General features: G+C 44.0%; 1 protein-coding gene and 1 long non-coding RNA gene across 3 annotated transcripts in view; one reads left to right on the forward strand and one right to left on the reverse strand.

The window, feature by feature from the left end:
- The window catches only part of CDKAL1 (CDKAL1 threonylcarbamoyladenosine tRNA methylthiotransferase), a 528,219-nt gene that overhangs the window by 288,746 nt on the left and 219,066 nt on the right, over positions 1 to 20,407 (reverse strand). The gene's annotated exons all lie outside the window — the stretch shown is intronic.
- On the forward strand, positions 5,947 to 10,970 carry LOC140134056 (uncharacterized). The gene is made up of 3 exons (XR_011856051.1): positions 5,947 to 6,132; positions 8,999 to 9,060; positions 10,852 to 10,970. It is a non-coding gene; the product is annotated as an uncharacterized lncRNA (long non-coding RNA).

A 20,407-nucleotide genomic window follows, 5' to 3' on the forward strand; every position in this document is an offset into this window, starting at 1 on the left:
CAGCACGCACTACACACAGCACGCACTACACACAGCACGCACTACACTCCACTCCCACAGCACGCACAACACTCCACTCCCACAGCACGCACAACACTCCACTCCCACAGCACGCACAACACTCCACTCCCACAGCACGCACAACACTCCACTCCCACAGCACGCACAACACTCCACTCCCACAGCACGCACAACACTCCACTCCCACAGCACGCACAACACTCCACTCCCACAGCACGCACAACACTCCACTCCCACAGCACGCACAACACTCCACTCCCACAGCACGCACAACACTCCACTCCCACAGCACGCACAACACTCCACTCCCACAGCACGCACAACACTCCACTCCCACAGCACGCACAACACTCCACTCCCACAGCACGCACAACACTCCACTCCCACAGCACGCACAACACTCCACTCCCACAGCACGCACAACACTCCACTCCCACAGCACGCACAACACTCCACTCCCACAGCACGCACAACACTCCACTCCCACAGCACGCACAACACTCCACTCCCACAGCACGCACAACACTCCACTCCCACAGCACGCACAACACTCCACTCCCACAGCACGCACAACACTCCACTCCCACAGCACGCACAACACTCCACTCCCACAGCACGCACAACACTCCACTCCCACAGCACGCACAACACTCCACTCCCACAGCACGCACAACACTCCACTCCCACAGCACGCACAACACTCCACTCCCACAGCACGCACAACACTCCACTCCACTCCCACAGCACGCACAACACTCCACTCCACTCCCACAGCACGCACAACACTCCACTCCACTCCCACAGCACGCACAACACTCCACTCCACTCCCACAGCACGCACAACACTCCACTCCACTCCCACAGCACGCACAACACTCCACTCCACTCCCACAGCACGCACAACACTCCACTCCACTCCCACAGCACGCACAACACTCCACTCCACTCCCACAGCACGCACAACACTCCACTCCACTCCCACAGCACGCACAACACTCCACTCCACTCCCACAGCACGCACAACACTCCACTCCACTCCCACAGCACGCACAACACTCCACTCCACTCCCACAGCACGCACAACACTCCACTCCACTCCCACAGCACGCACAACACTCCACTCCCACAGCACGCACAACACTCCACTACACACAGCACGCACAACACTCCACTACACTACACACAGCACGCACAACACTCCACTACACTCCCACAGCACGCACAACACTCCACTACACTCCCACAGCACGCACAACACTCCACTCCCACAGCACGCACAACACTCCACTACACTCCCACAGCACGCACAACACTCCACTACACTCCCACAGCACGCACAACACTCCACTACACTCCCACAGCACGCACAACACTCCACTCCCACAGCACGCACAACACTCCACTACACTCCCACAGCACGCACAACACTCCACTACACTCCCACAGCACGCACAACACTCCACTCCACTCCCACAGCACGCACAACACTCCACTCCACTCCCACAGCACGCACAACACTCCACTACACTCCCACAGCACGCACAACACTCCACTACACTCCCACAGCACGCACAACACTCCACTACACTCCCACAGCACGCACAACACTACACTCCCACAGCACGCACAACACTCCACTACACTCCCACAGCACGCACAACACTCCACTACACTCCCACAGCACGCACAACACTCCACTACACTCCCACAGCACGCACAACACTCCACTACACTCCCACAGCACGCACAACACTCCACTACACTCCCACAGCACGCACAACACTCCACTCCCACAGCACGCACAACACTCCACTACACTCCCACAGCACGCACAACACTCCACTACACTCCCACAGCACGCACAACACTACACTCCCACAGCACGCACAACACTACACTACACTACACACAGCACGCACAACACTCCACTACACTACACACAGCACGCACAACACTCCACTACACTACACACAGCACGCACAACACTCCACTACACTCCCACAGCACACTACACTACGCACAACACTACACTACACACAGCACACACTACACACAGCACGCACTACACTACACTACACACAGCACGCACAACACTACACTACACACAGCACGCACAACACTACACTACACACAGCACGCACAACACTACACTACACACAGCACGCACAACACTACACACAGCACGCACGTACTACACACAGCACGCACGCACTACACTACACTACACCCAGCACGCACGCACTACACTCACACAGCACTACACTACACTCACACAGCACTACACTACACTACACTCACACAGCACGCACAACACTACACTACACACAGCACGCACTACACTACACTACACACAGCACGCACTACACTACACTACACACAGCACGCACTACACTCACACAGCACGCACTACACTACACTCACACAGCACGCACAACACTACACTACACACAGCACGCACAACACTACACTACACACAGCACGCACTACACTACACTCACACAGCACGCACTACACTACACTCACACAGCACGCACTACACTACACTACACACAGCACGCACAACACTACACACAGCACGCACAACACTACACTACACACAGCACGCACTACACTACACTACACACAGCACGCACTACACTACACACAGCACGCACTACACTACACTACACACAGCACGCACAACACTACACTACACACAGCACGCACTACACTACACACAGCACACACTACACTACACACAGCACGCACTACACTACACACAGCACGCACAACACTACACTACACACAGCACGCACTACACACAGCACGCACTACACTACACTACACTCACACAGCACGCACTACACTACACACAGCACGCACAACACTACACACAGCACGCACAACACTACACTACACTCACACAGCAAGCACAACACTACACACAGCAAGCACAACACTACACACAGCAAGCACAACACTACACACAGCAAGCACAACACTACACACAGCAAGCACAACACTACACACAGCAAGCACAACACTACACACAGCAAGCACAACACTACACACAGCAAGCACAACACTACACACACACACACACACCACACTACACTACACTACACTCACCCGGCACTGCTCTTAAGTCCCGTCGGCATAACATTAACACGCAGGCAGCTGCGGGCAGGCAGAGATGGAGCAGGACGGGGAGCAGCAGCCTCGCTGTCCACATGTCTCCCCTGTGGCCGGTGCTCTCACTCCGGGTCTCTCCGGCACGCCCCTTAGTCACGTGCCCCGCTGAGCGGCCCGGCGCGCGCTGTGTTTGCGCTAGTGACAGTTCCCTCTTTTGCAGCGCGCGCCGGGCCGCTCAGCCTGCGCGCTACACGGAATAATTGCCATGCGTAACTTTACGCATGGCGATTATTTTGGGGGGTAATGGCGCCTCATCACGCGTCTATGACGCGTGGTGAGGCGTTAATGCGACCTCTGTTCACAATGCATAAAAACAAATGGTAGATTTCCTTTAAGCGAAGAACACGCACAACACTCCACTACACTCCCACAGCACGCACAACACTCCACTACACTCCCACAGCACGCACAACACTACACTCCCACAGCACGCACAACACTCCACTACACTCCCACAGCACGCACAACACTCCACTACACTCCCACAGCACGCACAACACTCCACTACACTCCCACAGCACGCACAACACTCCACTACACTCCCACAGCACGCACAACACTCCACTACACTCCCACAGCACGCACAACACTCCACTACACTCCCACAGCACGCACAACACTCCACTACACTCCCACAGCACGCACAACACTCCACTCCCACAGCACGCACAACACTCCACTACACTCCCACAGCACGCACAACACTCCACTACACTCCCACAGCACGCACAACACTACACTCCCACAGCACGCACAACACTACACTACACTACACACAGCACGCACAACACTCCACTACACTACACACAGCACGCACAACACTCCACTACACTACACACAGCACGCACAACACTCCACTACACTCCCACAACACACTACACTACGCACAACACTACACTACACACAGCACACACTACACACAGCACGCACTACACTACACTACACACAGCACGCACAACACTACACTACACACAGCACGCACAACACTACACTACACACAGCACGCACAACACTACACTACACACAGCACGCACAACACTACACACAGCACGCACGTACTACACACAGCACGCACGCACTACACTACACTCACACAGCACGCACTACACTACACTACACCCAGCACGCACGCACTACACTCACACAGCACTACACTACACTACACTCACACAGCACGCACAACACTACACTACACACAGCACGCACTACACTACACTACACACAGCACGCACTACACTACACTACACACAGCACGCACTACACTCACACAGCACGCACTACACTACACTCACACAGCACGCAGCACGCACAACACTACACTACACACAGCACGCACAACACTACACTACACACAGCACGCACAACACTACACACAGCACGCACTACACTCACACAGCACGCACTACACTACACTCACACAGCACGCACTACACTACACTCACACAGCACGCACTACACTACACTCACACAGCACGCACAACACTACACTCACACAGCACGCACAACACTACACTACACACAGCACGCACAACACTACACACAGCACGCACAACACTACACTACACACAGCACGCACTACACTACACTACACACAGCACGCACTACACTACACACAGCACGCACTACACTACACTACACACAGCACGCACAACACTACACTACACACAGCACGCACTACACTACACACAGCACGCACTACACTACACACAGCACGCACTACACTACACACAGCACGCACAACACTACACTACACACAGCACGCACTACACACAGCACGCACTACACTACACTACACTCACACAGCACGCACTACACTACACACAGCACGCACAACACTACACACAGCACGCACAACACTACACAACACTACACACAGCAAGCACAACACTACACACAGCAAGCACAACACTACACACAGCAAGCACAACACTACACACAGCAAGCACAACACTACACACAGCAAGCACAACACTACACACAGCAAGCACAACACTACACACAGCAAGCACAACACTACACACAGCAAGCACAACACTACACACAGCAAGCACAACACTACACACAGCAAGCACAACACTACACACACACACACACACCACACTACACTACACTACACTCACCCGGCACTGCTCTTAAGTCCCGTCGGCATAACATTAACACGCAGGCAGCTGCGGGCAGGCAGAGATGGAGCAGGACGGGGAGCAGCAGCCTCGCTGTCCACATGTCTCCCCTGTGGCCGGTGCTCTCACTCCGGGTCTCTCCGGCACGCCCCTTAGTCACGTGCCCCGCTGAGCGGCCCGGCGCGCGCTGTGTTTGCGCTAGTGACAGTTCCCTCTTTTGCAGCGCGCGCCGGGCCGCTCAGCCTGCGCGCTACACGGAATAATTGCCATGCGTAACTTTACGCATGGCGATTATTTTGGGGGGTAATGGCGCCTCATCACGCGTCTATGACGCGTGGTGAGGCGTTAATGCGACCTCTGTTCACAATGCATAAAAACAAATGGTAGATTTCCTTTAAGCGAAGAAGAAAAAAATGCACAGATTCAAACAAATTACAAGTTTTTTAAACAGATTTTTTACTGCTGCAGCGCTTAAAACCTTCCCATTAGGAAAAAACTTTCCACTTACAAGTCAGGACACGTGCTCAAGAAAGTCAAGAAATGCATACTGGTCTTGAAGGCTGAAGTAAACTTTGTAATTCCCAGTAAGAATAATGAAAACTGCACTAAAAACATTTGCTTCTTCTAAAGGTTTCCTGAGATGATGAAACATCTGCACATTTTGCTGTGGCAGAGATTCCACGAATGACTGCTGGCATGGAAATTCTACAGGGACATCAGATCCAGTGAGATTTTCAGTCACACAGCATCAAGAGAAAAGTCTAGACACCGGGAAGATTTCAGATCAATAATGTTTACAAGATGTGGCAAGCAGAGTGAGGTATGGAAAGAAAACACGGATTGCCAAATGTGGCCTGCTGAATTTCAAGAGGCTGATATGCCTTCTGCTTGCTACTCGCAATGCACAGTTGTAGCGCTCTAAATTATGCATCATAAGGTTAACGCAATCTTCTGCTTTATGGAAACAATAAATATCTTCAGATGAGAACCACACGTTTCTCCCACCAATACTAATAAGACAACATTTCTAAAACTTTCACACAGACTTTGGCACAGTCTGTGCATAGGGCTATGAGAAAGTCAGGTTCTGACTTTTAGACTAGACAAATAAAATTACCAAAAGTGATATGGATATCACCCAACAAGTAAATAAATCACTGGTTGCATTGGTAGTGGGACCTGTTTGAGGTTGTGCCAGTGATGTCACTTGTTTCATCTCAGCACTTAAGACCTTTTGAAGAAATTGATTCGTTGTGACTGGTCTTAGGTAGTCCCTTCAAGCCCAGAGGGTAGCAACACCGAATGGATGGACATAGAGATGCCAGAAGTAGATACTGGAGTAGAAATGAATTGATTTAGGCTTTTTAGTTTTTCCAAGGCCTGCCAGAGAGCTTATGATATTATCTGAAAATGCCTTTAACCCCTTAACGCTCTGCGCCGTAGCTCTACGGCGCAGAGGTATAGGGAGTGGGTGAAGAGGACTCACGGGCTGAGTCCTCTTCATACAAAGGTGGGGGTTGTTGCATATTGCAGCAAACCCCCACCGCTAATAACTAATGCTTGCACCGATCGCGGCTATTAACCATTTGATTGCCGCCGGCAAAGTCGCCGGCGGCATTTAAAAGATCGGTTGCCATGGTAGCCTCGGGTCTTCGTTTGACTTAATGGCTTCTGCAGATTCGTTACAATGAGCCAGTGGCTCATTGTAATGAATAAGCTGCAAAAATGCCATATATTGCAATACAGAAGTATTGCAGTATATGGTAGGAACGATCTGACTATCTAGGGCTAATGTACCCTAGATGGTCTAAGATTTAGTGGAAAAAAAAAAGTTTAAAAAATTAATAAAATATTAAAAATTCAAATCACCCCCCTTTCGCTAGAACTGATATAAAACATAACAGTAAAAATCACAGACACATTAGGTATCGCCACATCCCAAAATGTCCGATCTATCAAAATATAAAAACGGTTACGGCCGGCGGTGACCTCCGAGACGGGAAATGGCGCCCAAATGTCCGAAATGCGACTTTTATACCTTTTTACATTTCATAGAAAATGGAATAAAAAATGATCAAAATGTTGCACAGACTTCAAAATGGTAGCAATGCTAAAGTCGGCTCATTTCGCAAAAAATGACACCTCACACAGCTCCGTGCGCCAAAGTATGAAAAAGTTATTAGCTTCAGAAGATGGCAAATTTTTTTTTTTTGTACACATTCGTTTAATTTTTGAAAATGTATTAAAACACAATAAAACCTATATAAATTTGGTATCACCGTGATCGCACCGAACCAAAGAATAAAGCTGAGGTGTTATTTGGAGCGCACAGTCAAAGGTGTATGAGCCCTTAAATCACACATCTCTGATTACTCACATGACCATAGTCAGATATCTATCCACTGGAAGTAAACAAAGAATCTTCATATAGAAGGACAGCAAGCAGAGATCTAGAAAATTGTGTGGAATTGATACCGAAAGTATATAGGAAAATAACTTTTCCTTGCTGCAAGTGGACAACCCATTTACACACTATGGATTTTGTATGGCATGACAGCTCTTCTACATTAACCACAATATAGTTTAGCTGCTAAACTAAACACAACCCATGGTCTTGTGAAAGAAAAGACACACAATTTTTTTATCCTTCATAACCCCATTAAGTTTTAAATCTGAAGTTACAAAAAGGCTTGTGCCACTGCATAGACTTTTCCGGTCAGGATGGGGGGGGGTAAATGTCTAATCCTTGAAAGTCCAACTACTGGGACCACCACTAATCAGGAGAACAGGATATGGCGCTCAAGTCCTCAGTTATTGCAGTGATTCCATCTGCTGATGTTGAAGCACGGTGAATAGCTAGAATATTGAAGCCCGGTAATATATTGTAGAAAAAGTTGTACACCAGCATAACATGTCTCTGCATGTATATGTGCCTGTGCCTTTGCCTCCATTGAGAGCTCCAGCCTTTTCCTTTTTTCACCATGCTGCTCTCTGCATATATATACACAACTTCCTGTCTCTCACTGCTCTGGGCCATTCTCATCTCCCACAGTCCATTTCACTGACAGACACAGGAATGGGGGAAGGGCAGGATGAGTCAATCTCTTGCTGCAGGCTCCTCCTATTCATCAGTGCTAAGCAATGTAAACCAAAAAATAAAAGAGTTTGCAGACAGCACAAACCAAATGTAAGTAGCAGGAAAGCTGAATCACTTTATGAACATTCAAGGATTATTTCAGAATAAATGGCCAACCACGACAGACACATGACCCAACTCTGACGTCATTAGTCATATGGCCTGGAGTTCAAGTTTGCCTTCTTAAATTGTACTCCATTTAGTATGGGACTGCAGGAAGCTCCATAAAGAAAATTCAGATCAGGTTCAGCACTACATTAAAAGGGCCTTCCAAGAATGATGGGCTATCCTCAGGATAGACAATTAATAGCTCACCAACAGGCTCATTAACAACTCCAGCATTACGGTGTTAGACTGTGCGGACATCACTGTATATACCAACTGATACGTACAAAACTAATGCACATAAACCTAAAAGGAAATTTTCAAATCATCCCATTTGAAGAGAATACGAAATTAAGCAAAACTACTACAGTGAAGTCTGTAATAAGCCATGTAATAAGGCAATGGTAGGAGGCAAATAAGTTTATCAATCAATATTTATTCACAGGAACAGAAGAACATTTCTTCTACAACTTGTTTAAGAAAACCAGCTAAAAGCCTTCTCTGCAGGTAAGAAGGGCACACGCATAGTGCAGCTTAAGATGCTGGAAGGATAAATGAGGTTCTCACCCTCATGTAATGTATAAAGCAGTGTAGTAGTATTTCAGGCAAGATGACATCATGCAGAGTGGGAGGGGGAAGCGCAACACGCTGAATCAGGCAAGGAGAAGGAAAGCAGCACTGTCTAGAAACAGACAGCTTCTTTAACCCTTCATGTAGTTTATTAATCATGTGCTTATATGTACCCAATTCATGGGTCCATTTTTTTTTTCTCTTGCATGAATGCCAGCAGTATGTTGTGTTATGCACAGGATGGCCAGTCTACAAATGGGAAGGCTTTAAACAACATTAAAAATCTAAAATTAAATAGCAGTCTATCCAGGAACACTGCAAAGCAAGCTCACATGACTTATTGACGGAGGGGAAGGGAAAGAAGAGTTATCTGTACAGCTCTGCTGCCCTCTAATGGCTCTTCAGCTCCCCCTCCCCCATTCATGCATTTCTCCAGGCTAGAATTGCATTTTCCTCCGAAAATTATAGTTCAAAGTAGAAATCTGCCTACAAAATCGATATCTGCATTGGATTCAGGGTCTAACCTTAGCGATTGCATCTAAGATATAAAAGGAAGAAAGTGCTATTAAACAACCCTTAAGACAATTGTACAGGCCATCATCTCTGGGCAAAAAATTAATTGTCTAATCTGCCATCCCTGAAGTATCCATAGATTGGACATATACATCCTACCTGTTCTATTTCAGTTTTTTTTATTGACAGACTCTCCTTAAAGGCGTGCATTTATCTATATGGTCCACTACCAATTTTGAGCCTTGGTTAGGAGTAGATCATAAAAGGAGAAAGTATGAAAGTGCTTGCCACTTTTCAACAACAACAAAAAAAATATTATAGCTTGGTCTTTTTTTTATTTTATTTGAACACTGATTTTTTTAATTATTTTCAATTTCAACTCACATTTTTATTAAACAACACAGAAAATAAATCAACACAAGTCTGGAGAAAGGTAAAAAAGCTCTTAGGCCAAAATACATTACAGTGTAAATAACACAGTAAAATATTTTTCCTCTGCTCTTTTGCTGCAACATTACCAGGGGCATATTTCAGCCAACCTCATCCAAGTCTAATGGCATTATTGGTGTGAATCAGCCTACTACAATAACATGAAGTGAGCCTGTCACAATCAACAAGCTATCATGAGCAGTGCAGATTATAATTATCATGGTTACATATATAAAAGAACACTACTCTTTTCTTTTAAGCAGCTTTTTTTTAATCAATTTTTAAGAAAAAAAAAAACAATACACTCTGGTTCATGCCACTTTCCAAAAGAAAAACAAAAAACAACAACAGTACATTGAGTACATTGTTTTGTTATATATCTCCTCAGATGCCTTTTTGTCAATTTATCTACCGTATTTTTCGGACTATAAGGCGCACAAAAAATCCTTTGATTTTCTCAGAAATAAAAGGTGCGCCTTATAGTCCAGTCCACCTTATGTACGAACCGCATTTACAGACAACAGCTGCCTTGAACTGTGCACAGGTCTGCCACCTGCTGGTCATTCATCCTTATAATCAGGTGCGCCTTATATCTGAACCTAGACATTTTAGCCGGCATTTATTGAAGGTGCGCCTTATAATCCAGTGCCCTTATAGTCCTAAAAATAGGGTAGTTATTTTCATCCTTATTTACTATTCTCCAAAATTTTAATTCACTCTAAAATCTGTCCTGAATCGTTCTTGATCCAGTTAAATCTGATCCAGTTAAGTCTTGGTCTCCCACAGCAGACTGTCAGATCAAAGATGTATCAGATTACAGATGGCCACCTAAATCAACAGAGGACTGATGGAAAAGAAGATGTAAAAAGATGCACATCCAGACCTGCTACATACATTTATGAAGAGCGGAGGTGAGTAGAAAGAAGAACCAGGTGAAAGAGCTGCAGAGAGACAGACAAGAAGTCTCCCATACTACCAGAGTTAGGGTGATGCCACACGTGGCGTTTTGAACCCGTTTTTGGCCCGTTTGCATGGTTTTTTTAACGCTTGCGGTTTTGGACCGTCTGCTTAAAAACGGGCCAAAAACGGGTTCAAAACGCCATGTGTGGCACCACCCTTATTTATACACCTCAATAGTGCATTCTAATTCATTGATGTTGCTGCTTCTATTTAAAAAAGATATTTTAGGTATACAATATCCTGTCTTAGTATTGTGTCCGGTCAATGGGAGACGGGCGTAAGGATCACGGTCGCAGGGGGTGCAACTGAGTCCGGGCCCGTTGTCAGCCAGAGGCATGCACCTGACCCGTGCGCTGATGACTCGGTGCAGCCCAGTGGGCAGATGTTTTGAATTGCCAAAGCCGTGAGCCTGCCTGTTACGAACTGTTCTGCATCTGGTCCGTGTGCTGGATCCTTGGGGCCCGCAGCCGTCACAGTTCAAAATGGCAAGCCGATGTGGCCGGCCACTCCCATTTGTCCCTATCTCTCATTGTAAGATGGTGTCCGATGGGAGCTTACAGCCAGACGGAAGCTCCCTGTGCTCCCTTGTAAACAAATAGAGGTACAGATTAGATGGACCGCATCAGCAACGTCGGAGGAGGTAAGTACACTTTTATGCTTTTTAAATAGCTCGCTCTAAATTATTTCTTAAACTCGGATAACCCCTTTAACTTAAATGAGGATACAACCTAAGGCCTCATGCACATAAACAGTTTTTGGGACTTTTTGTCTTTCAGCCATTGTATCAGTGGCTACTGAATAGAAAGTCATTACTTTCTATTGGCTCAAAAATCATAGAGCAGGTCCTCACATGCCACTGAAAGTTTGCAAAAAAAAAAAAAAACCTCCAGTATGGCACTATAAAAAACTGAAATACAGGAGTAGGGCTCAATATTTTTATGCCTAGCGAGGGGGGGCCCTGTTGGGAATTTTGCCCTGGGGCACAGGCGACTCTAGTTACGCCACTGATGAGAGACAACGTAGCAACTCAACAGGTCAATGGCAGCTAACATCCATTACTCCAACACAGAAACTACACAGCAGAGAGAGTGTTTCGCTTGGGCCTCTGTACACTGATGCCGGCGGTAGCCAAGTAGATCTTATCTGTGGCTGTGCCACGAAGTCCCACTCACAACAATTGAAATTGGCAGCCAATCCAAAATACAGAATGTTAAAAGTATCAAATTCCTTGAAAACCACTTTTTAATCAAACCTTACTCTGAGCTTATGAGTCCATTGGGACATTTTAGCAGACTCAGTAAAGGCAAAATTGTCATGACATAATTATATCGCTCAGATAGGAGCTGTATAAAGATATACTGTACAGATATAAATCAAAGTGTGTGTAATAACTATGCTTGGGTTAAAAGCTGCAGAACTTCCCACATTTAAACAATACACCAACAATACACTAAGTGTACTACCATACAGTCAGAGAGAGCGTATAATCAAGTACCAGTGAAATTGCTGGTCGCCATCAAGTGTTTAGGGGAAACAGAATATGTATGTGTTTGCAAGCACATTCTGTGCTGCACAATAAAAACAAATACCAAAAAAAAATCTCAACAGACTCAAACAAAGATGTATCAATCTGTTAAGCAAGCACTGCTAACCATGTTACATATAGAGATAGCAGCTTTACTCCAGACATCTGTTTCTATAAAGTTTTTACAAGTGTCCTTAAGACTTACAATAGAAACACTTATTTCATTTTAATAGCATGAGCTGCATACATGGCCCGTGGATGAACTTAGACTCTAAAAGAAAACTTAAAAATATAGTAAAGTACAATGACAGGGGACAAGAAAAGAGTAAAGCTATACAAAAAAAAACCAAACAAAACTAGACTAATTTGAGATCATCGCTAAGCAGATGATTAGTTATGCAATTAAACATATTTCAGTTGAGAAGTGCTGCAGGGTGCACAACATTACATTATTGTCATATCATGTTTTATGGCCAATTGCTCTCAGGGCTGTAACGCTTATTGAAATGAAGGTAAACCATAAAATACATGAGGCTTATACTGCCAAGTCCTTTTCTTTACTAAAACAAAGGGATATATAGCACATTTGTTAGATTTACTAAGGCCTGTTTTACATCACATGTACGTGTGGCAGACAGTGTGAGGGATAGAAGAGGGGAAGATGACGGTAGTAGAATAAAAGTCTATAGGTGTTTAGGCTTCTCTTCACTGTGTGTGAAGCGCTGAGCTCTGGGTTGAGGGGATACAAAGAGCAGCAGGGTGAGAGTTGTGTGGTTACCTGTGGTATGGCTGGGCCTTGCGGTGCAACGCAGCCTAATTCACTGAATTGTCAGTCTCAGGTGGACATTTTTTTCACAGAAATTGACTACTCTTAAGCGCTTCCCTAAAATCTCTCACTTCTGTGGGCTGCACCAATGTTTGCAGCAGTCAGCAGTGTGGAACTGTAGTTCCCCCTGATACTGCTTTCCGGCAAGATGGTCCTTGATGATGATGGGGCACAGATACCAGACATCAGGAAGCTAAGGGAGGTGGTGTAACAATAACTCATTCCCTGATCATTTACAGGCACTTGTATAATCTAGTTACATATAGATCTTTAGCCTGGAATGAGTTACTGTGCTTGTGTGTGAAGAGAGATGGCTTTATGAAACCCCAGTGTATCACTACTAGTGGGATGCTGGTGGGCCCCGTAAAATTGTAATAATAGCTTTCCCAATGGTGCTCCAGTCCTTTTTCCTCCCTCCTAAGATAGGGGCCTTCCTGCTTAAAAGAGCAACTTTCATTAAACAAAAAACTTTTGATATGTTGCAGGGCAGGTAATTTTAAGACTTTCTTCAATTGGATTAGTTACCCAAATCTTGCTCCTTCCCCCTTTTGTAAGTGACTCCTCAGATGGCCCTTGCTGGGCACTTCCTGCCCTTACTGGGCTGAATATGGAGGGAAAATGTACATGTGAGACACACCTCCTATACCTGCTCTCAGATGTTTACATCATTACCGCATGGCTCTCAGGAGCTCTGACTAATGTAGTAACAATCTCCATGTACACTCCCTGTCTCTCCCTAACTAAGGCTACATGCACCGTAGCACGGCGGGCACACGGCAGCGCGGGGAGAGGAGGAGGAGGTGAGCGCAGCTCACCCCCGCCCCTCTGCATAGCGATGTATGGCCACGGCGCCTTAATACGGGAAAAGATGTGTTCTATCTTCTATCTTTTCCCGGGCTATGGAGCGGTACGGTGCCGCACGTGTGCTGCACTGTACCGCTCCCGTAGGGCGCCGCGAGCCCATAGAAGTGTATGGGGGACGTATATCGGGCGTATATACGTCCCCTATACTGTAGTGTGAATGCAGCCTAATATAGTAAATATCTCCCCATGAACAGCCACAGATTTCCTTACACTTGTATATAAAATACACAGTCTCCCCTCCCCCCTTACCTCGCTGCCTCCGAAAAATGGCAGACAGGAGAGTGCAGTGACACTGCCTATGTAAGCCTTCAATCTGTCCCATGTGTTGTGCTGCAGTTTTATTAGAATATATACACATACACACACACACGGATAGATAAAAACAAATCCATTAAACAAACAACATACACAGAACAAGCCCACCAATGGTCAAATAACTAAATATACAGTATAAATAGATCACAGTAACCTGTATAGAGGTATGGGCGGTATAGTCCTCTGAATAAGCCAAGGTATGTGCTAACAAGCATTGCACATTATCCGGTGAAATAACAGAGGGCAAGGGACACATACACAGGTATATACAGACCAAGGGTGGGTACCAATAGACATGTTTCGACTTGCTTTCTCAGGGTTATGTGTGTATATAGACCTGTGTATGTGTCACTTGCCCTGTGTTATTCCATCGGGTAATGTGCAATACTTGCTTGTAAGTAAATACCTTGGATTATTCGGAGGACTATACCTTCCATACAGGTTACTGTGATCTATTTATCTGCGTTGGACGTAAGAGGATAGATTGTATGCAGAGGCAACGTACCCCTGAGGCAGCGTACAACTTCCCTTCAGCCAATGTTGGTCTCACACTAAAATACTGTCAAGTAAGCTGTACATCACCAGTGGTATTGTCTCAAAATCATCTACATACATTGTACATATGTTAACCAAGTAACTAAGACATTTAAAGCAAGCAGCAACAAGCAAACAAACGAAGCCTGATGTTATGTATATGTAACTATCTGTATGTAACAAGATGCCAGAGCACTCTATACAAAATAATCACCCCCTTCCCCATGGGATCAACAAAGTTATATTGTATAATATAATTTGCACATGTAGAAATATCTTGGCGGTTTGATATATTTTGCTCCTAGTACAGCAATAATATATATTCTATATATTATAGTAGTCTTTGCAAAAATAAATTTTTATTCGGTAACAGAATGGTGGTGTTATTCCTCACTTCAGTTTATGGTAAGGTATGTTACTAACTTTTGTGTTCGATTTACAATTATATAGATGTAAAATTATACCATATATACCATAACTAAAGTGTATTACAGTGATTATATATATAGATCATTTTTTGTGTGGGTACAAGATATGGATATGCTATAGTTAGGTCAGGAAATACACACAGAAGTAGCTTTGGCAATGCTTGGTATCTGTTTAAAATTTCAATACCACATGTGCTGCACACATTCCACAGACTGAGCACAGTACAAAGCAAAAAGCCAACAGTAACAGTTGTGGTCAAGGAGTGTTACTGCATCTAACCTCTCATTGATATTTTGAGCATAAAAGACCTTGTCCACCAAATTAATTGTAGATTTTATTTTCTGAGCAATTAGGTCAGTACTAAAAAAAAATTTAAATTTTGACAAAAATGATAAGTCATTAGGAAGGAAAGGGGGGTTCTGTTCTTCCCATTAGGGAGTTCAATCTAGTGACATCTGTCGTTGCCCATTCTTTGAAAGTAAATCCAGAAGCTGTGAAAAAGTAAAACACTCATTAGCTGCTGTCTGCTTTCTCTGGGTTCTATCAATCGACCTTTCCTTTCTCCAGTCCTATGTGCATAGACAAGCCACCAAACCGCTTTCTAACCTTCAAACCGGCGAGAACTTGGAACCTAAGCGTGGCCGAGTCAGCTTGTGGCAGCTGTTTGAAAGAGAACTACTTGTTGTAAGACAAAGATTTGAGCTGTTGATAAAGATTTTGCCACCAGTTCCAATAAATTTCCCAGTGCATGAACTCATATGCCAATTAGTTGTTGAGGATTTACCTTAAAATTCCATGCTCATTCTCTTCTTTATGAGTAAAGGCTTTTTAACATTAACCACCTATATTTCGGTTTCTCTTTTCCATTTTTGATTAGAGAAACAAATGCATCACTAAAGGGCCTAAAACACCGATGGCAAACCATTTAGGGACTGAGTGCTGAAACTACAACCAAAAGCCACATATTTTTCACAAAGTGGCAAATGGCAATTTAAAAGTAACAAAAAGTAGCTCACAGGTGTCAAACGTAGTTTATTGAGGACATCAATAAAGCAGGAGAAATTTGGATTATTGTAGTTTTCCTCTAAGGTCCCATATACAAGATGAATCACAGGTCCGTAGAAGGGTCTACAATCATAATCCAGCTCTGTCCACACCTCCTTGCTCCTCCAGTAATTATTTAAAATAACGCTGAATGTGGCATGTCCTGGGCTGCCTGTGACTGCAGGTGGTGGTCTTGAGCCCTGAATTGTGAACTTTGTGCTGGGTGATGGCCTGGGTGCCCACAGAGAGGGCTCCGAGTGCCACCTCCGGCACCCGTGCCATAGGTTCGCCACCACTGGCCTAAAAGATCGAGATATAATAGGCTACAAAAAATCCAAAAAGTGTTGGTTGACGAATCTTAATCTAAAAGGTAATGAATGTCTACCTTAACATAATACTATTTTTTTTTAAAGCCAATAAATAAATTTTTTTTCAATATATTACATAATTTATGTGTTTGTCTCCACGGCTCAATGTATGTTACATGTAACCAAGTTCGTGCTGCACCCAAATGGGGTGGGCTATGTTGATGAGCAGATAAAATTCTGCTCAAAGTCAATGTGCTTGTTGGCTTTAGGGATGAAAGAATTAATGAGAAAATTAGGAAGTGGCAGATGGTGCAGCTATACTCCTCACTGCACACGTCCTCCTCTTGAAGCAGTTTCTAAACATGCAAAGCTCCAGGGCCCCACCTGGTAGCGGTATAATTACCCTAAATGTGCACTTATGTTTCATTACACCTAAGCTATTACTATGGGCACTGATTACAAGTATCAATCCCTTTCATTTCCATTCACCCCTCTGCAGTCTAACAGCACACAGCTAAGAAAACCCAGTGCTGCTCCCCTCTAGAGCATGGCTCACGCTGAGAAAGCAGCAGCCAGGAAATTATTTGTCACTCGGTGGGTGTCCCATTGGGTCTGATAAGGATGACATCATCCTTCTCTTACCAATAACAATGGTGCTAACAAGACAACACCATCAACAAACCTCCTTTAGCTCTTGTCTGAAGCTGTGGCAGGTGCGACTTTTAATGCTTAAAAATGAGTCCGGCATTAGCTTCCAGCTCAAAACTGCTCCTTTTTGATCACAATGCAAAGCAGAAGTTGGCTCTTTCCATAAGGCTGTGCAGCTGCCGTTGCTTCCACTGCAGATGCTTTCATTAATTTTATCAAGGGCACGCTGAAATAAGTGCTTATTCAGCACGCTGGCTATCTGGTAGCAGCTGGAGGTATAAAACAAACTATCTGAACAAAACTACACTAACTCATCATAGAAATGAAAAGGCTTTGCCTACTCCCCTGTGAATGGTCTGGGGGCTCTATTGTTTTATTTTGGAGAAAATGATGTTTTTTGCAGCTTAATCGACCTGTTAAAATGTTACAGTTACAACTAATTGGAGAACGCTACATACTGTAAAAAGAGATTAGATGTTAAGACGTGCTTTAGAGTTTAGGACAGCATAGGATGAGCCAGAAAACAGGTCTCATCTCATCTGTGCTTGCCATTGTAAGCAAAAAGAAAAGAGTTGTGTAACTATAGTTTAACCCCCTTAGTGGCCAAGCTCATTTATGCCTTGATGACCAAGGCCTATTTTTCAAAACCAGCATGTGTCACTTTATCTGGTTAACTTTAGAAGGCTTTAACTTACCCAATTGTTTTTGAGTTTGTTTTTGCATTACATTTTGTACTTCAAAATAGTGGGAAATTTTGGTTGATATATTTAACATTTCTTTATTAAAAAGTTGAATTTGGTAAACATTTTGAAAAATTCAAAATGTTCTGTTTTTCAAACTGATAGTTTTACTACCCAAAATAGTTATTAACTAACATTTACTATACCTCAGCTTTGTGTTGGTGTCATTTTACAAGGCCCACAAATCAAACAGTATTCTCTCAAATTTTCAAGAAAAATTTTAGAATCAAATTATTTTAGGGACCATTTCATTTCTATAGCGGTTTTGGAAGTTCTGTTAACAGAAACCTCCCACATACCACCCCGTTCTATTAACTTCACCCCTCAAACTATTCAAAACAGCAGGTAGGAGGCTTGTTAACCTTTTATGTATTCTACAGAAATTCAAACAAAATAGTTTGATTTTGAATTCACTCATATTTATCATTAATACATTCATTTAGCTGCAAAATGTACCCACGTTAACTGAATAAAAAGTAGAAAATGCAATGAAAGGGAAATATTAGGTAGTCTTTTCCAAGTAAGAGGACACCCCATATGTGGATGTAACCCGCTGTCAGAGTACATGGCGGGGCGCGGAAGGGAAGGAGCCATTGAGCTTATGTAGGGCAGGATAGTTTTCAGGTGCCATGACATGTTTGTAGAGCCCCTGGGGCCACATTTACAGGTGGTGTTTTGAAACACCATCCAAAGGCTCCACCTGCGATTGCACAATAAGGTAAGATTGCAATTACTTTGCATTTAGTTAAAATGTTGGAAACTTACCAAAATATGTGATCAAGAGTGGAGCCTTTGGATTGCCTTACCAAAATGCCACGTGTGAACGTGGCCTCCGGTACCACAAACCCTTATCACAGAGAATTTGTTAACTTTTTGTCATTTGGTATAGGGGGCATTTTAACCACTTGCCACTGATGGGACTTTTCCACTTTCTGTTTATCACTCCCTACTTTCAAAAATCAATAACTTTTTTATTTTTCCATGTACAGAGCTGTGACAATATTTTATATTCCATCCCTTGTACTGGGAAGTGGAAATACAATTCAAAATGCTGAAAATTGACAAGAAACCACATTTGCGGAAATTTCTTGTGGGCTCTGTTTTTACTTCTTTCACTGTAAATTCCAAATGGCAGCTCTAATATATTCTTTGGTTCGTTAAGATCACAGGGATACCAAATTTATATAGGTTTTATTAGGTGTTAATAGATTTTACCAAAATTTCAAAACTTATGCACACCCAAAAAATGATTACCTTTACCATATTCTGAATCCAATAACTTTTTCATACTAAGGAGTACAGAGTTGGCTAAGGTGTCATTTTTCCGGGATGAGTTGTCATTTTCATTGCTACCACTTTGGGGACTGTGTGACCTTTAGAACAATTTTATGATGTTTTTTTTAAGTGTTTGTGAAACGGCAAAAGTGTGTTAATTTGGACATTTGAGCACATTTTTCAGGTACTGGATTTACCGCCAGGAAAAAAACATTTTTATATCTTCATAGATTGGACATTTTGGGACACGGTGATACCTAACATGTGTTATTTTAAACTTTTTTCCACTTGGGCAAATGCCCCAAGATTGTTAGCGACAAAACAATGGGAACTGCAATTCAACAACGTCTAAAGAGACAAGGACATTAGAGATGATGAAAAAATAATATCTAATGCCCTATATCAAATGCTGGAAGGGCACAATCCATTCAAAAGGACAATAAGTTGTATTTGAATTTGTCATTAAACCCCATTCCCAATCAATGTCATTATGTTTTTGTCACTACAGCATACCATTATCTCACCACCACTATAGAAAGCACAGCAGTTAAATGCAGCTTTTTGGTGGCCCGGCATAATTCCGCTTTTTAGGAACACAGCAGGAAGGACTCCACAATGCATTAATCATCCCTTACACAATTTAGCCTATCGTGATTAATATTGTGGGCTTCTCGGTAGCTTCAGCAGACTGCGCAGTATACATTTAGTCCCAAATTAACTCTATACATGAGAGTTCAACATTTACTTCTATTAAAACAGTAGAGAATTTTAACAAACTCATTTACATTCCAGAAAATGCTGTTGTAACCTGAATACCTGACAACAAGAAGATTCCAATTACCTAGATTTTTATGAAACACTTTATTCTGTAATT

Source organism: Engystomops pustulosus, chromosome 5 (assembly GCF_040894005.1).
Source record: "Engystomops pustulosus chromosome 5, aEngPut4.maternal, whole genome shotgun sequence".
NCBI lineage: Eukaryota > Metazoa > Chordata > Amphibia > Anura > Leptodactylidae > Engystomops > Engystomops pustulosus.